Genomic DNA, 24,839 nt, shown 5'->3' with positions numbered 1-24,839 from the left:
CTTATCTCTCCAGCAGGGACTGCATCCTGTCGAAGATTATTGTTCAGAATTTAGACGGTGGTCCGTCTCTTCACAGTGGAATGATCCATCACTACGATGTCAATTCCGCCGAGGCCTTTCTGAAACCTTGAAGGATCTCCTAATAAATTACCCTCCACCCTTGACTTTAGAGGATACCATGGCTCTTGTGCCTCTTGACCGACGACTTCGAGAGTACAAAGAAGGAAAATCCGCAATGGCCTCTCCCCTTCCCTGCGCTGAGGTCCTTTCATCTGATACACAGTTGCCCATGCAGTTGGGCCCCACTATGTCATCTCAAGAATAGAGACTTTTTTTGGAAACGCAGAGGGCTGAGTTTCTATTGCGGGGACGCTGGTCATATACTCAAGAACTGTTCCAAAATATCCACCAGTATTTCTGGTCAAGCTTTTGCAGATTGTGGTTCTGCGGCTAATTTCTTGGATTTTCAGGTTGCAAAAATATTGGCTATCTCCCTTGTTTAGTTGAGTACCCCAGTCAAAGTATCTGCTATAGATAATACCCCTCTCTCTCTCAGGGGTCAGCCAAGTTCTCTACTCCGCCTGTTACTCTGGAAGTGGGTACCTTGCATACTGAACGAATCACTTTTTTATCCTAGAAAATTTGGCTTCTGAAGTAATATTGGGTATTCCATGGTTGCAGACACATAATCCTGTTATTGATTGGGTAAAAGTAGATTTGATTAAGTGGAATTCTAAATGTTATAATTCTTGCATGTCTTTGTCTACTACTAATGTATCTTGCACCATCGTTGCCTAAGTTTATTCAAGATTTTGAGGATGTCTTTTCTGAACTCGGTTGTAAATCTCTCCCTCCTCATAGGCCGTATGACTGCCCCATTGTACTTCTCCCTAATGCTATGCTGCCTAGGAGGCGGATTTATAATCTTTCTGATCCGGAAAGACAGGCCATGAAAGATTATATTAGAGACAGTCTCCATAAGGGTCATATACGTCCATCTACTTCTCCAGTGGGGGCAGGCTTTTTCTTTGTTAAAAAGAAAGATGGCGGTTTAAGACCCTGTATCAACTATCGTAAATTAAATAAGATTACCGCTAAGAATAAATATCCTCTTCCACTCATCCTGGTCCTGTTTAATCATATCTCAAGAGCCATGTGGTTCTCTAAACTAGATTTACGCAGGGCCTACAATTTTTGATTCGTATCTGCAAAGGGGATGAGTGGAAGACAGCATTTAATACTCCAGATGGTCATTATGAGAATTTGGTCATGCCTTTTGGTTTAAGTAATGCTCCAGTGGTTTTTCGAAACCTGGTTAATGATATTTTCAGAAATTTTATTGGACGCTTTATGGTTGTTGATCTGGAGGATGTTCTTGTGTTTTCTTCCGAATGGTCCCCTCATGTTCAATATTTTAAGGTCTGTCCTTCAAGTACTGAGTGAAAATTGTCTTTATGCAAAATTGTAAAAATTTATTTTTGGAGTTCAGGAAGTTAATTTATTGGGATATCTGCTGTCTCCTTATGATTTTAGTATAAATTCCGCTAAGGTTCAGGCCGTTCTTGATTGGGTTCAACCCACTTCACTAAAAGCTTTGCAGAGGTTCTTGGGTTTTGCTAATTATTAAAAAATGCTTTCATAATTTTTCCTCCATTGCCAAACCTTTGATGGATCTGACGAAAGTGGGTTCCGATCTTGTTAATTGGAAACCTAGTGCGGTCTCCACCTTTTGAAACCTTAAAACTGTGTTTTATAGAAGCGCCTGTAATTGTTCAACCTGACCTTTCTAGCCCCTCTATTGTTAAAGAGGCTCTGTTACCAGATTATAAGTGCCCTATCTCCTACATAATCTGATCGGCGCTGTAATGTAGATTACAGCAGTGGTTTTTATTTTGAAAAACGATCATTTTTTAGCAAGTTATGAGCAATTTTATATTTATGCTAATTAGTTTCTTAATGGCGAACTGGGCGTGTTTTTACTTTTTACCAATTGGGCGTTTTAAAGAGAAGTGTATGATGCTGACCAATCAGTGACCAATCATCGTCATACACTTCTCATTGTTCCAGCGCATTGCAGTGAAAGAAGCTGGACTGGAACAATGAGAAGTGAATGACGCTGATTGATCACTGATTGGTTAGCGTCATACACTTCTCTTCACAACACCCAGTTGGTAAAAAGTAAAAACACGCCCAGTTGGTCATTAAGAAACTAATTAGCATAAATCTAAAATTGCTCATAACTTGCTCAAAAATTATCGTTTTTAAAAATAAAAACCACTGTTGTTATCTACATTACAGCGCCAATCAGATTATGTAGGAGATAGGGGACTTATAATCTGGTGACAGAGCCTCTTTAAGGTTGATGCCTCAGAAATAGATGTGGGGGCTGTGTGGTCTCAAGGATCTTCTGTGTTGACTAATTTGCATCCCTGTGCTTTGTTTTCTTGCAAATTTTCTGCCATTGAAAAGAATTATGATATAGGTAATCGTGAGCTTTTTGCTATTAAGTGGGTGTTTGAAGAGTGGCACCAGTTTCTAGAGGTAGCTAGGCATCAAATTACTGTACTGACTGACCATAAAAACCTCACTCTTAGAATCAGCCAAAAGACTCAATCCCAGACAGGCTATATGGGCCCTGTTCTTTACCAGATTTGACTTTATTGTAACCTACAGACCCGGGTCTAAAAATGTCAGGGCCGACGAATTATCTGGAAGATCCTGTTCCTCACAGGTCCCCGACTTTCATCCTGAACATATTTTGTCTAAAGGGATAGTGATTTCTGCAATATCACTTGATCTTCCAACTGAGATTAGCGAGTGTCAGCAACTCGCTCCGCAAACCATTCCTGCTAGGAAGTTGTTTGTGCCTCCTAAGTTAAGATTTTGTTTGCTCAAATAACAGGGACTAAAGAAAATTTTGGTGGCTCTCTTTGTCTCAGGATGTGAGTTCCTATGTCTCTGCTTGTGCTGTCTGTGCTGGCGCTAAGACTCCTCGAACATTATGGGTGAACTACAGATGTAGCCGTCTTTATCTTTGACTTTTAATGCATTAACTACACAGTGGAAAAATCCGTTATCTTTTTATTTTTTCAATTACTTTTCAAATGGCTTTTGTTGTGTGATATCACGCTGCAGCAAGTTATCAGTCAAGTTAAAGATGGCTACATCCGTACTACCATTGTCTCTTCAACAGAAACCTTGGTCTCATCTGTCTATGGATTTTATCACTTATTTACCTCTCTCTGATAGGAAAACTGTCATTTGGGTTGTGGTGGGCCATTTCAGTAAAATGTGTCATTTCATTCCTTTGCCTCAACTCCCTGATTCCAAAACTCTGTCTAAATTATTTATTGATCAGATGGATCGTCTGTATGGTCAGGGCCGGCCTTAGGATAGATGGCGCCCTGTGCGAAATGATCTTTCGACGGCCCACCCCATCATTAAAAAAAAATGCCCCATAAAAAAATTATAATGCCCCTTTAGTGCCCCCATACAGTATAATAATAATATTTAATAATATATTACAACCCCTTCAAGGACACAGTATTTTGTCCTCTAATTGTGCCCACAGTATTATGCCATTTGTAGTACCCCTACACAGTATAATGTCCGCTTACTGGCCCCCACATAGTATAGTGCCCCACTGTAGATTTTGCCATACAGCCTCCCTGTAGACAGTGCCATAATTCCCCACCTCCTTTTTGCAGATCGTGCCATACAGCCCCCTGTATGACATTGTCATACAGTCCCCCACCTCCCCCTTGTAGACAGTGCCCTCAAACAAAAACAAAAATTGTACTCACCTAGGCCCCGTTCCCATGACGAACTGAGCTGCTCCATGATGGGACCCTGTAGCCTAGTACAGAGTTTCCCAACCTTTTCGGACTCGAGGCCGCACTGGAAAAACAAAATTTCCTACCAAAAATTGTTTTGAGAAAGACCGAAAATGGCTAAGAACAAGCACTCCACTCATAGGGTATGTTCACACACGTTTTATGTAAGGTAAAAAAAATCTGCCTTAAAAGTCCTTCAGCAACTGACAGCGTTGTGTGACCTTTTTTTGTGTTTTTTCTTAAGCTGTTTAAGCGAATGCAAAAGACGCAGGAAAAAAAAGCTCCAAACGGGCGCCGCAGGTATTTTTTGCCTCCTATTAATTTCATTTGGAGGCCAGAGGTGGAAACCAATTGAAGACCATCAGCCCCCCACTCACAGTAAAATGACCATCAGCCCCCTCTCACAGTAAAATGACCATCAGCCCATCACTCACAGTAAAATGACCATCAGCCCCCCACTCACAGATTCCCCCTGTAGGTAGCGCCAGCAGCCCCTTGTGGGTAGCACCACACAGCCCCTTGTGGGTAGCGCCACACAGCCCCTTGTAGGTAGTGCCAGACAGCCCCCTTGTGGGTAGTGCCACACAGCCCCTTGTGGGTAGTGCCACACAGCCCCTTGTGGGTAGCGCCACACAGCCCCCTTGTGGGTAGCGCCAGACAGCCCCCTTGTGGGTAGCGCCACACAGCCCCCTTGTGGGTAGCGCCACATAGCCCCTTGTAGGTAGCGCCACACAGCCCCCTTGTGGGTAGCGCCACACAGCCCCCTTGTGGGTAGCGCCACACAGCCCCCTTGTGGGTAGCGCCACACAGCCCCCTTGTGGGTATCGCCAGACAGCCCCCTTGTGGGTATCGCCAGACAGCCCCCTTGTGGGTAGCGCCGCACAGCCCCCTTGTGGGTAGCGCCGCACAGCCCCCTTGTGGGTAGCGCCGCACAGCCCCCTTGTGGGTAGCGCCGCACAGCCCCCTTGTGGGTAGCGCCGCACAGCCCCCTTGTGGGTAGCGCCGCACAGCCCCCTTGTGGGTAGCGCCCCACAGCCCCCTGGTCGGTAGCGCCCCACAGCCCCCTGGTCGGTAGCGCCACACAGCCCCCTGGTCGGTAGCGCCACACAGCCCCCTGGTCGGTAGCGCCACACAGCCCCCTGGTCGGTAGCGCCACACAGCCCCCTGGTCAGTAGCGCCACACAGCCCCCTGGTCGGTAGTGCCCCAAAGCCCCCTGGTTGGTAGTGCCACACACAGGCCACAGCCCCCTGGTTGGTAGTGCCACACAGCCCCCTGGTTGGTAGTGCCAAACACAGGCTACAGCCCCCTGGTTGGTAGTGTCACACAGCCCACTGCCCCCTGGTTGATAGTGTCACACAGCCCACAGCCCTCTGGTTGGTAGAGCCACACAGCCCCCTGGTAGGTAGGGCCACACAGCCCCCTGGTTGGTAGTGCCACACAGCCCACAGCCCCCTGGTTGGTAGTGCCACACAGCCCACAGCTCCCTTGTAGGTAGTGCAAGGACTGCGAAATGACCCTGATAGCTGGCGGGCAATAGACATTGAAAAAAGGACAACTGTGCAGAAGCCCACAAAATACCCAGCTTTCCCAGCTATCAAATAAATTTGTGGAAATAATCCTTTTAGCTAGATTAAATAAAAGTTATATCTTAGTTTATTTCCACACTTTTTTTTTTATACCCGGGAAAGCTGGGTGTTTTGTGTGCTCCTGCACAGTTGTCCTTTGTAGGTAGTGCCACACAGCCCACAGCCCCCCTGTAGATAGCGCCACTGTAGCTCCCTGAAGGAGCGGAATCCCCAGCCACACGGGGATTCCGCTCCTTCAGGGAGCTACAGTGGCGGAGTGTTGCTTGATGTCTCTGTCCATATATGGACAGTGACATCAGGGAAAACTTCTGAGGCAGAATCCCCGGTCACAGCGTTGCAGACGCTATGACCGTCGATTCCACTCCAGGGGAATCCTGTCGTCTGTGTCCATGACGTCATTGGCTTCTCCTGGAGTGGAATCCCCGGTCATAGAGTCTGCAATGCTGTGACCGGGGATTCCTCTTCAGGAGTTTCCCCTGATGTCACTGTCCATATATGGACAAAGACATCAAGCAGCGCTCCAGGAGCGGAATCCCCGGCCATACGGGGATTCCGTTCCTTCAGGGAGCTACAATGGCGCTAGTAGACAGCAGAGTAGGGAGATACCTCCCTGCTCTGCTATAGTGCCGTCGCTACCACTATAGCAGCCACAGCAGCTGCTAGCGGCGCCACCACCCTCATGCCCTGTGTCACCGCTAGCAGCCGCTATGGCTGCTACAGCGGTAGCGACGGCCACTAAGTGAAGAAGCGCCTGGGTGGAAAGGCGACTGCAGTTATTGTGTGTATCCCCGCTGGTAGTTGCAACGGCGCGGGGATACATACACCCGCTGGCGCCCCTCCTGCAGTGTGGCGGCTGGCGCCCTGTGCGACCGCACTGGTCGAACACATCTAAGGCTGGCCATGTGTATGGTATTCCGGAAAATATTGTCTCTGACGGAGGTGTACAATTTGTGGCTAACTCCTGGAGAGCCTTCTGTAAGAAACTTGGGATACAGTTATCGTTCTCTTCTGCATTTCCCCCTGAGATCGTCAATCCAAACCAAGCTCTTTAATGAAACCTTGGAACAATATCTTAGGTGTTATATTGCTGCTAACCAGGCTGAATGGGTCTCGTATCTTCCATTAGCGGGATTTGCTATAAATAATCGTCACCATGTTTCACTTGATACCTCGCAGTTTTTCTGTAATTATGGTTTTCAGCCTCGTTTTGGTTCATCTTCCTCTTCTAGTGATAACCCTGATGTAGAAGTTGAATCAAATAAACTGTGCACAGTTTGGGCTCAGGTTCAATTGAACCTGAAGAACTCCCAAGTTATTCAAAAGAAAAATGCTGATAAAAAACGTACTGTGGGTCCTGTGTTTAGTGTGGGTCAAAAGGTATGGCTTTCTACTAAGAATCTGCGACTGAAGGTACCGTCTCGCAAGTTTGCCCCTAGGTTTATTGGTCCATATGAAATTGTTGAAATTATTAACCCTGTGTCTTTCCAGAAGAAAGGAGGAACTTTAATTCAGCGCTGATAGTTTTAAAAGGAAACTGTGTTCCAATTTTATTGTAAACAAATTTACATTTTCAGTATGCGAACGGGGTGGTTTGCAGTAATATTTTAGCCTACACGTTTCAGACACTGCTCGTGTCCTTACTCATGGCATGTGGTAACAACCTCATCGGAGTCCCCACAACGCCATCGTGGGTGTGCTGATGGTTGTCATGGCGGCCCAGGGGCCTAATGAAGGCCCACAGGACTGCCCTCACTCTGCCTCTGTTAAGCCCTGCCGGTAAAAATGACTATACACAGCAATATATTAGTATTGCAGTGTATTGTACCAGTGATACAACAATAGATAGATAATAGATTGTATAAAAAAAGTGAAATACATTTTTTAGTAGTGAAATTAAAAAAAAATAAAAAATTAAAAGTTCCAAAAAAAACGTTTCCCATTTTTCTTTTGAAGGAATGTAAAAAATAAATTAAAAAAACAAACAAAAGTTGTATCGCTGCATCTGTAAAAGTCTGAACTATTACAATATAGCATTATTTATTGCGCACGGGGAACGCCATCAAAAAATAAAATTATATTGTAGAGGAATAATCGAGGCACTCACCGAAGCTGGCAAAACAATTTCTTTATTACAAAAAGATCTCGGTCAGGATGTGGAATTGCCTACGGCCGTTTCACGTGCGTAGACGCTTTCTCAAGGCCCTGGCGTCACTTCCTTCACCTGACCTTTTATTTACAAATTAGTGCACATTGTTACATAACAAATAAAAGTTAAAAAGACAGGAAAATGCACAGTATACTTTAGTGATTCATGCATCTGATACATTTTAATCTTAAAATGTCAATACTTCAGTATTGAATTATCTAAAAACAATAAGGTTCATGTTAAGAACGAACTAAGATCGTTCCGATCATTAAGACCGAGCGGTCCTAGTGCACCTGTCTGAGAAATTATCTCTGCCTCTCTGTGCAATAGAGATTTGTGTCTGTCTCCTCCTAACGCCGATGGCTTAATGTGAACAATGCCCACAAATCGCATACATCGAGCGTTATTTTCATGTTTCTCCTGCATGTGTTGTATCAACCTAGGGCATCCCTCACATGTAACTAGTGATCGTATATGTTCACGAAATCTTATGTACATAGGTCGTATCGTTTTTCCTATATAAAATCTACCACAATTACAGATCACTGCATATACAACATATTGGGTCCTACAGGTTATTAATCCATTAATTTCAAACGTAATGCCCCCTAAATTCAGGTTCCTTGTACGTATTATGGAATTGCAATAATTACATTGTCCACATCTATGGTTACCCCTTGGACTATTAGCTGTCAGCCAATTCTCTTTGCACTTTTCTTTTTGGGAAAAGCGGCCCCTGACCAATATATTTTTTAGATTTTTACATCTACGAAAGGATACTATCGGTTTCCTAATTGCGACCTTCATAAGTAATGGGTCATTCTCAATTAGGTGCCAATTTTTTCGAATACTAGTTCGGATAACATCACTCATTGGGCTATAACCGAAGGATAGAATAAATCTCTGATCTTTTTTGATGAGAGATTTTCGACTCTGTTTTTTATGGTGTAATAACGATGTCTGTTTAATCTTGCTAGCTCTATTTAACGCTTCTTTTACCAATTGTACTGGATACCCTCTTGCTTCCAATTTTTGACTCATCTCATCTGCCTGCTCATAAAATGTCAAATCACTACTATTAATTCGTCTTAAATGTAAAAATTGAGCATAAGGTAAGGATTTAGTTATATGTCTAGGGTGATAGCTATCATATCGCAACAGTGTGTTGGTAGCTGTAGGTTTTCGATAACCTTTAGTCTGAATTGCACCCCCTTCTATTGTTACGTATACATCCAAAAATTCTATTTCTTGATTACCAAATTTATATGTGAAACTCATATTAGATGGATTTGCATTAAGGTATTTTACAAAATCTAAAAACTCTTGCTGTGTACCAGACCACACTACAAAAATGTCGTCTATATAACGCAGGTATAGCTGTAGGTATTTGGCATAGGGATTAGATAGATTATATATCATTTGTTCTTCAAAATCCGCTAAAAATAAGTTTGCAAAAGTCGGAGCTACAGGAGTTCCCATAGCAGTTCCCGACTTTTGTCGATACCAGATGTCATCAAATTGGAAAGAATTATGACTCAACACATATTGTAATGCTTCACAAATGAAGTCAATAAACGCATGATCACTTTTAGTATACTGCAGTTGACGTCTAAGAGCCTGTAGACCGGCATCCTGAGGGATACGGGTGTATAGGCTCTCGACGTCAATACTGGCCAATTTAAATTCTTTTTGCCAACTAAAATCCATAATTATTGACAGGAAATCTTGTGTATCCTGTAAATAGGAAGGAATATTCTTTAGTAATGGGCGCATAACGCAATCCAAATAGCGTGAAAGTGGCTCAGTAACTGATCCAATTCCCGCTATGATTGGACGGCCCGGAGGGGATTCAATTGATTTATGTACCTTTGGGATGAAATACCAATATGGTCTGTTAGGGAATGGTATAATTAATTTCTCTCCGAAGCTTTCAGAAAAGAAACCACCCTCAACCCCTTTTCTCAATAATGATCTCAATAGCCTCAGGTATAACGATGTTGGTTCCTGTTTAAGGATTTCATAAACCATATTATCATCTAGCTGGTGATGGGCCTCCTGAATGTAATATTCTTTTGACAGTAATACTCTGTTCCCTCCTTTATCTGCCGGTTTTAAAATAACATTTTTATTAGAACTTAACCATTTCAATGCCTTTCTTTCATCTACTGATAGATTGGGAGTGGCTGATGGATAAATCAAGCATTTTACATCGCGTAAAACCTCTTTTTGAAATAAATCCAATTGTGAACCGGCAGGTAAAGGAGGGTTAAAAGTGGATGGTTTCCCACCCTGAAATCTTTCAATATTATACAATTGTGGTTCATAATCCACTTCTTCTATAGGGACATCCATTAGGATATGTAACATTTTTCTATCTTCAGCAGAAAAATTATCATTTAAACTAAAGCCAAGAGTACCCACAGTAACTTTCCTTTCTCCAATAGATTTATAAAGATCTATTTCAAATTTCGTATAATCAAATTCGGAATTTATACAATAGTTGAAACCCTTTGAAAGCAAAGAAAGGCAATCTGAAGTTAAAGTAAGATCAGACAGGTTAATCACAGTAATTACATTGGTAGAAACAGGTACATCTAAACCAGATATAGACATAGCATTATTAGAAGAGCAGTCTCTTACTGTCTCCAAGAGACCTGCTTTCGCTTGACTCCTGCGTAGTTGCCTCTTCTGCCTTTGGCGACCCCTTCTGATGTTCCTCCTAAAGGGTTGTTATTCCCCTCAGTTACAGGACTAGTAGAAATGTCCATCAACGGACCATGCCTGGTCACCTCTTCTCCATGGCTAGAATCTGATCCTGAATCAGTAGTCCAGTAATCAGTTGATGCCGGTGTACAGGCTGTTAGACGTCAACTGCAGTATACTAAAAGTGATCATGCGTTTATTGACTTCATTTGTGAAGCATTACAATATGTGTTGAGTCATAATTCTTTCCAATTTGATGACATCTGGTATCGACAAAAGTCGGGAACGGCTATGGGAACTCCTGTAGCTCCGACTTTTGCGAACTTTATTTTTAGCGGATTTTGAAGAACAAATGATATATAATCTATCTAATCCCTATGCCAAATACCTACAGCTATACCTGCGTTATATAGACGACATTTTTGTAGTGTGGTCTGGTACACAGCAAGAGTTTTTAGATTTTGTAAAATACCTTAATGCAAATACATCTAATATGAGTTTCACATATAAATTTGGTAATCAAGAAATTGAATTTTTGGATGTATACGTAACAATAGAAGGGGGTGCAATTCAGACTAAAGGTTATCGAAAACCTACAGCTACCAACACACTGTTGCGATATGATAGCTATCGCCCTAGACATATAACTAAATCCTTACCTTATGCTCAATTTTTACGTTTAGGACGAATTAATAGTAGTGATTTGGCATTTTATGAGCAGGCAGATGAGATGAGTCAAAAATTGGAAGCAAGAGGGTATCCAGTACAATTGGTAAAAGAAGCGTTAAATAGAGCTAGCAAGATTAAACAGACATCATTATTTCATCATAAAAAACAGAGTCGAAAATCTCTCATCAAAAAAGATCAGAGATTTATTCTATCCTTCGATTATAGCCCAATGAGTGATGTTATCCGAACTAGTATTCGAAAAAATTGGCACCTAATTGAGAATGACCCATTACTTATGGAGGTTGCAATTAAGAAACCGATAGTATCCTTTCGTAGATGTAAAAATCTAAAAGATATATTGGTCAGGGGCCGCTTTTCTCAAAAAGAAAAGTGCAAAGAGAATTGGCTGACAGCTAATAGTCCAAGGGGTAACCATAGATGTGGACAATGTAATTATTGCAATTCCATAATACGTACAAGGAACCTGAATTTAGGGGGCATTACGTTTGAAATTTATGGATTAATAACCTGTAGGACCCAATATGTTGTATATGCAGTGATCTGTAATTGTGGTAGATTTTATATAGGAAAAACGATACGACCTATGTACATAAGATTTCGTGAACATATACGATCACTAATTACATGTGAGGGATGCCCTAGGTTGATACAACACATGCAGGAGAAACATGAAAATAACGCTCGATGTATGCGATTTGTGGGCATTGTTCACATTAAGCCATCGGCGTTAGGAGGAGACAGACACAAATCTCTATTGCAAAGAGAGGCAGAGATAATTTCTCAGACAGGTGCGCTAGGACCGCTCGGTCTTAATGATCGGAACGATCTTAGTTCGTTCTTAACATGAACCTTATTGTTTTTAGATAATTCAATACTGAAGTATTGACATTTTAAGATTAAAATGTATCAGATGCATGAATCACTAAAGTATACTGTGCATTTTCCTGTCTTTTTTAACTTTTATTTGTTATGTAACAATGTGCACTAATTTGTAAATAAAAGGGCAGGTGAAGGAAGTGACGCCAGGGCCTTGAGAAAGCTTGTACGCATGTGAAACGGCCGTAGGCAATTCCACATCCTGACCGAGATCTTTTTGTAATAAAGAAATTGTTTTGCCAGCTTCGGTGAGTGCCTCGATTATTCCTCTACAATATATTCAGCCGATTGTGCTACACTTTCGATGAGCAACTCCGTGGCAATTTACCTGCAAGTATCCAAATAGAAAGAAAGCCATACTTCTATACTCCCATTCCGATTCAGTGGTTTTGGCAGTGCCAGCCTCCTTCCTTCTTCCCATTTATTATATTATTATTATAAAAAAATAAAACGTCGTATGTACTAAAAAAATGGTACCAATAAAAACCACAGCTCGTGCCGCAAAAAATACGCCCTCACACCACTTAAGCGACTAAAGTTTCCGTTTGTCACTGTTCTGACAGTGTACCGTTGTTCTTGACAGAACCAATAGCGCAATCGACTGCGCTATTGATTCCGTCAAAACAACGGAAGCCTGTCACAACGGTGACAAACAAAAACCTTTCACAATGTTTTCGTCTCCATTGAGATCAATGGTGAGGGAAATGGAAGCTAAGGTTTCAGTTTGCCTTTCCGTTGAGGGGTTAACCCGACGGAAACCTCAGACCGAACCCCTCAACGGAAGGGCAACGCTGATGTGAACACAGCCTAACACACTGACTGACTCCTATAGTGGCTATGACTCATATAATCCACTGAGTCATCAGTGACCCACACCTATAGCTTTCATGTATGTCTGTGCAAGAGGGAGGGCTGCTTGCAAAGCTTTATGGGAAAGCCGGCTGGGCCCCTGCACGAGGTCATGTGATATGTTTTCTTTGTCTTCTTGTCTTCTTCTGATCTGTAAAATGGTAGCCACCATTTTGATCGATTCGTGTGGGACAAATCCCAAAACTTTCGGATTTGCTAAAATCCAAAACTATTGGGAAATTTTAAAAGAATTAAAGGGGTTTTCCCATCAGGGACATTTACGACATACTCACAGGATACGCCATAAATGTCAGATAGATGGGGGTCCCACCTATCTCTAGAACAGGGCCCCTTAAACCCCATTCTAGCTTTCTGTGTTCCCGCTGACTATTTCCAACCATGTAAGAAGAAAACAGCGTAGCTCACTGAGCTACGCTGTTTCCGTAAGTACCATAGAAGTAAATGGCAGGTACGGAAACTATTTAGTTTGCATGCTACGCTATTTCTGTAACTGCCATTCACTACTATGGGAGTGTTTTTTTTCTTATATGGTCGGAAATCACAATCGTCAGCCGGAACACAAAAACCTAGAAAGGTTTTTAAGGGTTCTAGAGGTAGGTGCGGGTCCCAGAGGTGGGACCCGCATCTATCTGACATTTATGACATAGCCTGTGGATATGAAGCAAAATGAAAGGTTTTGAAGCAGCACAAATCCCGAGTCTGGTGCGGTGCACGCTGTCAAGCCAGGCAAACCCACTCCGGCATGTTGTAGAATTCCAAGAAAAATAGTCGAACAGCACACGTCTCCAGATGATCAAAGTGGTTTTATTGTCAGAACATCCACGACAAACAGGCAACGTTTCGACCCATAGTGAGTGTGGGGTCTTTGTCAAGCCCCACACTCACTATGGGTCGAAACGTTGCCTGTTTGTCGTGGATGTTCTGACAATAAAACCACTTTGATCATCTGGAGTCGTGTGCTGTTGTTCGACTATTTTTCTTGGAATAGCCTGTGGATATGTCATAAATGTCCCTGATGGCAAAACCCCTTTAAATTTATGTAGAATATCTCTAGTTGTGTTAAATAAAAGGTTGGAACTTTTTTATACTTTATTACTAGGGAAATTACATTGAACAATATTACATTTGCATTGTGTTTAAATTTCATGTCTTCCTGACTTATTCTAAAAAAACACTTATTACTACTTATTTAAAAACTAGAATGAATGCAAGATAATTTTAAGGGTTATTGGATATTTAATAAAAGATTAATAAGATTAGCTGTTTTCATGCAAGTCATAATCCTTGGCATACACTGCTGGGAAGTCTGGCAGCTAAACAAACAGATCCAAACATCTGAAGTGGTGGAAGGGAAAATAGAAGAATCCCACTGTGAGACTTTATGATCTAAGAAGCACTTGCTAGATGGGTTTTAATGAATCATACAGTCACTCATGCAGTCTTAGCTTTATGCCCAACAAGAGACAGGAGTAAACTATCTGCCATTTAAACTTGTTAGACTGAATTTCATGAAGTGGTGGACCAGACAAGGAGCAAGCGTGTACAACACTTTATCTTCTAGTGACGTTTCTGTTTGATACTAAATTACTTTTTAACACACTTGAATTTCAGAAATAGCAATGTATTATGAGAGTGATTTTTTTTTTCTCAGAACGCCATAAAACTTTTAAAGGTACAGTACCTTGAAAACAAATTTATTTAATATTTACCACTGCTTATATAGCGTAACACATTCTGCAGCATTGTACAGAGAATGCCACTATTATCCTCAGCCTATTTCAGAAACCTGCACACTAGAGCCAATTTCATGCTAGTTAACTCCTAAAGGACCAGACCATTTTTGGGTTTAAGGACCAGACACATTATTATTATTATTTTTTTGTCACGACAACTTTTTAATGTTTGCATCGACGCAGCTGAATGAGGCCTTGTTTTTTGTGGGACATGTAAGTGTGCAGTTACATGCGGCAGATTTTGTTGCAGAAGTTTCTGTGACTCAAAATCATTTCCATTCATTTGAATAGGGTTGTTTTTGCAGTAGTTACATGGATTTCTGCAAGTTTCATTCAGATAAATGAGTTGATTTTCATTTGAAGAATATCTGCAACAAAACATGCCGCGTGCGACTGCACCCTTATACGTTTTATTCAGCTGATTTTGTGGTGTGTATACATTAGCATTTCATTTTTATTCCTTTTTATTGGGGTAAAAGCAAAAAAAAACAAAACAAAATTTTTTTTCCTTATTTATTTATTAATTTATTTTTACCCTGTTTATGGTTGACCCACAGGAGTCTTTATACCTGTAGTATAGGTTGTAACGCACATGGGAATGTAGGGAGGGGGGGTAATTTTGTTATATGTATCTTAGTAGTAAAAAATATTTTATTTAAAAAAAATAATTTGTATGTATTTATTTATTTATTTAACCCCTTCCCTCTTTAGCCACTTTTGACCTTCCTGACCGAGCCTCATTTTTCAAATCTGACATGTGTCACTTTATGTGGTAATAACTCCGGAATGCTTTCACCTATCCAAGCGATTCTGAGATTGTTTTCTCGTGACACATTGGACTTTAAGTTACTGGCAAAATTTGCTCGATATGTTCAGTATTTAATTGTGAAAAACACCAAAATTTAGCGAAAAATTGCAAAAATTAGCATTTTTCTCAATTTAAATGTATCGGCTTGTAAGACAGGCAGTTATACCACACAAAATTGTTGCTAATTAACATCCCCCATATGTCTACTTTAGATTGGCATCATTTTTTGAACATCCTTTTATTTTTCTATGACGTTACAAGGCTTAGAACTTTAGCAGCAATTTCTCAAATTTTCAAGAAAATTTCAAAAGGCTATTTTTACAGGGGCCAGTTCAGTTGTGAAGCGGCTTTTAGGGCCTTATATATTAGAAACCCCCAAAAAGTCACCCCATTTTAAAAACTTCACCCCTCAAAGTATTCAAAACAGCATTTAGAAAATGTCTTTACCCTTTACACATGTCACAGGAATTATAGCAAAGTAGAGGTGAAATTTACAAATTTCATATTTTTTTGCAGAAATAAATTTTTAGTACAATTTTTTTTATAACACAGAAGGTTTTACCAGAGAAATGCAACACAATATTTGTTGCCCAGTTTCTGCAGTTTTAGGAAATATCCCACATGTGGCCGTAGCGTGCTACTGGACTGAAGCACCGGCCTCAGAAGCAAAGGAACACCTAGTGGATTTTGGGGCCTTATTTTTGTTAGAATAAATTTTAGGCACCATGTCAGGTTTGAAGGGCTCTTGCGGTGCCAAAACAGTCAAAATCCCCCAAAAGTGACCCCATCTGGGAAACTACACACCTCAAGGAAATTATCTAGGGGTACAGTGAGCATTTTGACCGCACAGGTTTTTTACAGAAATTATTGGAAGTAGGCCGTGAAAATTAAAATCAACATTTCTTCAAAGAAAATGTAGGTTTAGCTTTTTTTTTTCTCATTTCCACAAGGACTAAAGCAGAAAAAGCACCACAAAATTTGTAAAGCAATTTCTCCCGAGTAAAACAATACCCCACATGTGGTAATAAACGGTTGTTTGGAGACACGGCAGGGCTGAGAAGGGAAAGAGCGCTATTTGGCTTTTGGAGCTCAAGTTTAGCAGGAATGGTTTGCGGAGGCCATGTCACATTTACAAAGCCCCTGAGGGGACAAAACAGTGGAAACCCCCCACAAGTGACCCCATTTTGTAAACTACACCCATTGAGGAAATTATCTAGGGGTATAGTGAGCGTTTTGACCCCACAGGTTTTTTGCAGAAATTATTGGAAGTAGGCCCTGAAAATAAAAATCAACATTTTTTCAAAGAAAGTTTAGGTTTAGCTTATTTTTACTCATTTCCACAAGGACTGAAGGAGAAAAAGCACCACAAAATTTGTAACGCAATTTCTCCCGAGTAAAAGAATGCCCCACATGTGGTAATAAACGGCTGTTTGGAGACACGGCTTAGCTTAGAAGGGAAAGAGCGCTATTTGGCTTTTGGAGATCACATTGAGCAGGAATGGTTTGCGGCGGCCATGTCACATTTGCAAAGCCCCTGAGGGGAAAAAACAATGAAAACGCCCAAAAAGTGACACCATTTAGGAAACTACACCTCTTGAGGAATTCATCTAGGGGCGTAGTGAGCATTTTGACCCCACAGATGTTTCATAGAATTTATTAGATTTGGGCAGTGAAAATAAAAACAATCCTTTTTCTTCAATAAGACGTAGCTTTAGCGCAAATTTTTTTCATTTTTGCAACAAATAAAGGAAAAAAAAGAATCCAACATTTGTAAAGCAATTTCTACCGAGTACGGCAATACCCCATATGTGGTCATAAACTGCTGTTTGGGCACCCGGCAGGGCTCAGAAGGGAAGGACCGCCATTTGGAGTGCAGATGTTGCTGGATTGGTTTCTGGGCGCCTGTGGGCCCAAAACAGTGGAAACCCCCCAGAAGTGACCCAATTTTGGAAACTACACCCCTCAATGCATTTACCTAGGGGTGTAGTGAGCATGTTAACCCTGCAGGTGTTTTGTAGAAATTAGTGTGAACTCGATGTTGCAGAGTGAAAATGGGATTTTTTCCACAGATATGTGGACAATATGTGGTGCCCGGCTTGTGCCACCATAACAAGACAGCTCTCTAATTATTATGCTGGGTTTCCTGGTTTTAGAAACACCCTACATGTGGCCTTAATCTCTTGCCTGGACAGTCGACCAGGACAAGGAGTGAAAGCTTACCATGTAAAATTGAGGCCTAATTTGGCGATTTACAAAGTATTGGTTCACAACTGCAGAGGCTCAGATGTGAAATAATAAAAATAAACCCCTGGGAAGTGACCCCATTATGGAAACTGCACCCCTCAAGGCATTTATTAAGGGGTGTAGTGAGCATTTTCACCCCACAGGTCTTTTCCATAAATGAATGCGCTGTGGATGGTGCAAATTAAAAATTTATATTTTTCCCTAGATATGCCATTCAGTGGCAAATATGTCGTGCCCAGCTTATGCCACTGGAGACACACACCCCAAAAATTGCTAAATGACGGTGCCATATATGTGGAAGGAAACTGCTGTTTGGGCACGCTGTAGGGTTCAGATGGGAGGAAATGCCATTTGGCTTTTGGAGCGTGGATTTTGCTTGGTAGTAGTTTTGTTTGGAGTCTTACTGGTGTTTCCGTTTATAATGTAGGGCATATGTAAGCCGGGCGGAGTATATAAGGGGCATAGTCAGGTGGTATAATAATGGGGTAAAAAAAAACAATAAAATAATCCATAGATGTGTGTTACGCTGTGAAGCAATCCTTTCTGCACAGGCCGGTGTCGCACTGATATATGGCGTCCTTTATTATCCCCCTTTTGATCCACACTCCGCGCCTTTGTAGTTTGGGGAATTTTGCTAGGAAGTGTTGTCCTGGTATAATACGGGCACCGTCGCTTCCAGCGGATATGTTTGGGCCCTCCCTTTCCTGGTTCCCTAATTTTAGGTCCTTGATAAATCGCCTCTTCAAACAGAAGAAATGTTCCCCTCGGGCACAACTGCATATTTTTTTATTTCCTGACTTATTGGAGCCATAACTAATTTTATTTTTCATAGACGTAGCGGTATGAGGGCTGGTTTGTTGCGGGACGAGCTGTAGTTATTATTGGTACCATTTTGGGGTACATGCGACTTTTTGATCCTTTTATCCTATTTTTTGGGATGCCAGGTAAACAAAAAAACTCAATTCTGGCACAGCTTTTTTCGGTTTTTTTTATACAGCGTTCACCACGCATTATAAACTACATGTTAACTTTATTCTGCGGGTCAGTACGATTCTGGCGATACCTAATTTATAGCACTTTTTTATGTTTTACAACTTTTTGCACAATAAAATTACTTTTGTAAAAAGAATGCATTTTTTCTGTCGCCAAGTTGTGAGAACCATAACTTTCTAATTTTTTTGTCGACGGAGCTGTATGAGGGCTTGTTTTTTGCGGGACGAGCTATAGTTTTTATAGGTACCATTTTTGGATACGTGCGACTTTTTGATCACTTTTTATTCTAACATTTCTGGGCAAAGTGACTAAAAAACAAACTCTGGGAACGTTTTTTACGGTTTTTGTTACGCTGTTCACCGCGTGCAATAAATAATATAATATTTTGATACCTCAGGTCATTACGGTCGCGGCGATACCAAATACATATGGTTTATTATTATTTTTCAATAATAAAGGACTTGATAAGAGTAAAAGGGGGATTGTGTTTTATTTGATTACTTGAAACTTTTATTGTTTTCAAACTTTTATTATTTGCACTTTTTTTTACACTTTTTTATACTTTTTTTACACTTTTTCTCAAGTCCCACTAGGGGACTTGAAGGTCCAACGGTCAGATTTTTTTTTTCTAATACATTGCACTACCTATGTAGTGCAATGTATTAGATCTGTCAGTCATTCACTGACAGCAAGCCGATTAGGCTTCGCCTCCCGGCGGGGCCTAAATCGGCTTCCGTAATGGCAGAGCAGGAGACCATTGTGTCTCCTGTTGCCATAACAGCAGTCGCCAGTCCTGATTGCCTGTCAGGGCTGGCGATCTGCTAATAACCGCTACGATGCAGCAATCGCTTTCGATTGCTGCATCGAAGAGGTTAATGGCAGGGATCGGAGCTAGCTCCGGTTCCTGCCGTTACAGGTGGATGTCAGCTGTACAGTACAGCTGACTTCCACCGCTGATGACGCCGGATCAGCTCCTGACCCGGCGCCATCTTGCCGGCCGCTACGGAAGCCGATCAGGCTCCGCCGCCGGGCGGATCTTGACCGGCTTCGGTGCTAGGCAGACCGGGAGGCCAGTATTAGGCCTCCGGTTGCCATTGCAGCCACCGGAACCCCGGCAATTTCATTACTGGGGTTCCGATGAGCTGCAAAAACCTTAAGTGCAGCGATCGCGTTTGAGCGCTGCACTTAAGGGGTTAATGGCGGGGATCGACGCTAATTTCGGTCCCCGCCGTTACAGCCGGATGTCAGCTGTAAGATACAGCTGAGATCCGGTGATGATGGCACCGGCTCAGCTTCTGAGCCGGTCCCAAACATTTGGCGTACATGTACGGCAAGATGCGGGAAGTCAATGCTTTCCATGACGTACATGTACGGCAAATGTCGGGAAGGGGTTAAAGGAAATGTGACGTTAGAATTTTTTTTATTTTTTTACAATTAGTGTATAGGTGATTAAACATTGTTCTAATTGTTTTAATTTTTTTCACGAGTCAGGAAATATTATAAATTAGATTCTAATTTATAATATTTCCCAGTGCTGGTCACTAGATGGAGCAATTCCCAAAATTGCAGCATTGCATGTGGTAAAGCAACCACATTGCTTTATGCTGCAAAATTTGAGAAAACTCACTCGCTCTAGTGAGCTCTCAGAATCCCCCCCTCCTTTATCCTTGCTAGTGCCGGGAGAAACGAGGGGATTGAACGGTCAAACCTCCTACACTGTGTCTCGCCATTTTTTGAGCTAACACACAGTGTAGTAGGTTTAGATACACTAGTAAACACACAGTAAAACACTTACATACACAGAAATAACTTACCTGCTCCAGTCGCCGCCGCTCCCTCCGGTCCGTCCGCTCCGTCTGCTACCGCCGCTCCAAGTGTACAAGTCCGGAAGCTGCGACCGGAAGTAGTAATCTTACTGTCCGCGACTTCCGGTCTACAGGAAAATGGCGCCGTTCCCACACAGACGGCGTACAACATAGTGGATGGAACGGGCCCCGTTCGCATTCACTATGGGACTGTAGCTGCTGTATTCCATGTCTGTATGTGTCGTTAATCGACACATACAGAAATGGAAAAAAAAATGGCAGCCCCCATAGGGAAGAAAAAGTGAAAAAATAAAAAAAAGTAAAACACAAACACATCTAAAAGTTTTTAATAAAACACTAAAATCAAACTGATGTAAAAAACATTTTTTTTCGTGACACTGTTCCTTTAACTCTTTCCCGCAGCAGCCATTTTTTATATTTTCACTTTTTTATATTTTTCCATCATATGAAGGCTGTTTTTTTGCGGGACGAGTTGTAGATTTTTACGGCACCATTTATTGTACCATATAATGTAGTGAGAAACTGGAAAAAAAAATATTTGTGGGGTGGATTAGGAAGAAAATAGCGATTCCTCAATCTTTTGGGGGATTTTGTTAACTTTATTCTGCGGGTCAATAAGATTACGGCAATACCAAATTGATATAGTTTTTTTTATGTTTTACTACTTTTACAAGGATTACATTTGAGTTTTGTCGCCATATTCTGAGAACCATAACTTTTACAGATGCGTTGATGCCAGTTATGTTAATGTTTTATTTTTTTTACATTCTGCTTGAGGGAAAATGAAAAATGGTGTTTTATTTTTCACTTTTATTTCTTTTTATTTATTTAAAACAATATATTTTACTTTTCACCCTCGGGGACTTGAACCAGCGATCGTTGGATTGCTTGCATGATACTAATATATCATGATACTAATGAATACTAATGTATTGCAGTATATCATGATACTGACACTCTCCTATGAAGCCCTGCCAGAAGTACAAAGATGGCAGACCTGGGGGCGTTCTATCAGGCCCCCAGGCTGCCATGACAAACATCGGCACTCCGCGATCTTTGCCCCAGTTTTTAGTCATTTACGGAGGTAGCCATCTTTATCTTGACTGATAACTTGCTGTAGCGTGATGTCACACAACAAAAGCCATTGAAAAGTCATTGAAAAAGTAAAGGTAAAGAATCTTTCCACTGTGTATTTAATGCATTAAAAGTCAAGATAAGGATGGATACATCTGTAAATGCCGCGGTCCCTACTGACCGTGGCACTTAACGGGTTAAACAAGCGGGATCGCGCTCCTTACCCTAAAGTGTCAGCTGTAACACACAGCCGACACGCTCGTTCTATGGACCGGCGTAGCCCGTGAGCCCGCTCCATATTCCCCCACCCGAAATCGGGAAGGGGTTAATAATTCAAAACTATTTATTTATTTAAAAAAATGTTTGTCCCATACATCTTGGTGCCAGCAGGGAGCTGCTGCATCTTTGCATTTGTATGATTTGAATTGCAGTCCTAGCAGATTTTCACCTTCTTTCACTATTACCCCTAAAAGTTTTAGTGCAGTGTCCAGTGCCACTGACATTTACACCTTACTGGAGCCACGCATATTGCTTACACTCAGAAATACTCACCTGTCCCTGTTCCCACGCCGTTTACTAAGGATGCAGGGCCAGCCTGGCCTCTTCTGGACAGGCTCCTGTGGAATGAAGCAGGTGGTATGATGATGTAATCGCGCCACCTGCTTTACATAGAAGGTGCTATGTGCTGTCACCATACAAGTGACTTCAGGAGGGAGCAGGTCGGCATCTCCCTCCTTTCCAATTCTGCAAACCGCCTGGTTTTTTTTAACGACTGGTTCGGGAAAACCGGGGACAACAGGCTGAATCTCATCCCTGTTTAGTGAATTTAATATTGAGCAGTGCCAACTGCAAACAAGACTGACTGTGATAAGTTAGAATATGATAATTCAGTAACTACATGCATGATATAAGTGTGGTATGGGTATGGTAATATATATGGATGTAGTGGGTGCTTGTTCATTTTACCTCTTAAATAAATAAAAGAAGCAATAATTCATAACGGATTATGTGTTCTGGGTTCCCTTTTACCAATATTGCATTTAGTTTAACCCCTTAAGGACGCAGGCTTGTCTTGGCCTTAATTCTCAGAGCCCACTTTTGAAATCTGACATATTTCACTTTATGTGGTAATAACTTCGGAATGCTTAAATCTATCCAAGCGAATCTGAGATTATTTTCTCGTGAGACATTAAGCTTTATGCTAGTGGTAAAATTTGGTCAATATATTCAGTATTTATTTGTGAAAAATGGTGAAATTTAGAGAAAATTTAGAAAAAATTGCATTATTCTGAATTTAAAGGCATCTGCTTGTAAAACAGATGGTTATACCACCCAAAATAGTTAATAGCTCACCTTTCCCATATGTCTACTTTAGATTGGCATTGTTTTTTGAACATTCTTTCATTTTTCTTGGACGTTACAAGGCTTAGAACATAAACAGTAATTTCTCATATTTGTAAGATTTTTTTTTTAAGGTACCTGTTCAGTTCTGAAGTGGCTTTGAGTGGCCTATGTATTAGAAACGCCCATAAAACATCCCATTTTAAAAACTAGAGCCCTCAAAGTATTCAAAACAGCATTTAGAATGTTATTTTTAACCCTTTAGGCATTTCACAGGAATTAAAGCAAAGTGGAGGTGAAATTTGCCAATTTCATTTTTCTTGCTGAATTTCAATTTTATTACATTTTTTTCTGTAACACAAAGTTTTACCAGAGAAACACTACTAAATATCTATTGTCCAGATTCTTCAGTTTTTAGAAATGTCCCACATGTGGCTCTAGTGTGCTCGTGGACTAAAACACAAGCCCCAGAAGCAAAGAAGCACCTAGTGCATTTTGGGGCCTCTTTTTTTATTAGAATATATTTTAGGCAGCATGCCAGGTTTGAAGAGGTGTTGAGGTACCAAAACAGTAGGAATCCACCTAAAGGATTTTGGAAACCACACACCTCAAGGAATTCATTTATGGTTACCATTTTGACCCCACAGTTTTTACACAGCACGTATTTGAATTGGGCTGTGAAATTTAAAAAATTCATTTTTTTCCAATAAAATGCAATTTTTTATCAAAATGTCTTATTTTCACAGGAAACAAAATACCCCATTGTGTTGCCCAATTTGTCTTGAGTGCAAAAACACTCCATTTGTGGCGATAAACTGCCGTTTGGGCCCATGGGAGGGCTCAGAAGGAAAGGAGCGCTATGTGTTCTTTGAAGTCCAGATTTTGCTGGATTGGTTTTCGGGTGCCATGTCGCATTTGCAGAGCCCCAGAGGTATCAAAGCAATCGAAATCCACCAGAAATGACACCATTTTGGAAACGACACCCCTCAAGGAATTCATTTATGGATGTTGTGACAATTTAGACCCCAGAGTTTTTTCGCAGAATTTATTTGAATTGGGCTGTGAATTAAAAAAAAACAACATTTTTTTCCAATAAAATGTCGTTTTGGCTCAAAATGTCTTATTTTCACAAGGAATAAAATACCCCATTTTGTTGCCCAATTTGTCATAAGTGCGGCAATACCCCATTTGTGGTGATAAACTGCCATTTGGGCCCATGGGAGGGCTCAAAAGGAAAGGACCACCATTTGGCTTACTGGGGATTTTCTGGTGCGAAGTCATGTATGCAGAAGCCCCTGAGGTACCAGTACAGTTGAAACCTCCGAGAAGTGACCCCGTTTTAAAAACTACACCCCTTAAGGCATTCATCTAGAGGTGTAGTGAGCATTTTGACCAGAGACATATCCCCCATAAAGTGTAATTTTGTGTTCACCCGGGTATGACAATACCCTACATGTGGCTGTTATCAGCTGCCTGGGCACACAGCAGGGCTCAGAAGGGAAAGATGAGGGATAAGTTGTGCGGAGTGTATCAGAGTAAGTAAAACTGAGGTAAATTAAAATTCAAGGGCTGTATGATACATTTTAAAACACTTTCTTACAGAGCCCTGTTTTTTCGGGACACGTGTCACATTGATATATTGTGTCCTCCCTTATCCCCCTCTTATAGCAGACTTTGCACCTCTTTTTACTTTTTTCCTTCTTGCCAGTTTGGGGAACTTCTCCTAGAAAGTGTTGCCCTGGTATGATGCGTGTGGCTTCACTTCCAGAAGTACTGGGTGCCCCCCCCCCCTTCTTGGTCCCTAAACATTGGGTTCTTGATAAGTTAACCACAACTTGAAATTCCAGGAAAGTTCCCGTCTGGCCTGCACATCGACGTAGCATGTACGCATTGTACAATGCCATCTGTATGATGTGCACGGCCAGCTTCTTATACCACACCGCATGGCGCTGTAGGGCTTCAGGACTTGATCTGACAAGTCCACCCCTCCCATGTACCTATTGTAGTCCAGGATGCAGTCTGGTTTGGGGGTCCCCGTACTGGTACCTCGTTCTGGTACATTGGTACTGGTGTGGCCATGTATTGTTGTCAATACAAGGACATCTCTCTTGTCCT

The sequence above is a fragment of the Rhinoderma darwinii genome, chromosome 1 (assembly GCF_050947455.1).
Source record: "Rhinoderma darwinii isolate aRhiDar2 chromosome 1, aRhiDar2.hap1, whole genome shotgun sequence".
NCBI classification, from domain to species: Eukaryota; Metazoa; Chordata; class Amphibia; order Anura; family Rhinodermatidae; genus Rhinoderma; species Rhinoderma darwinii.
This window is presented reverse-complemented; position numbering follows the sequence as displayed.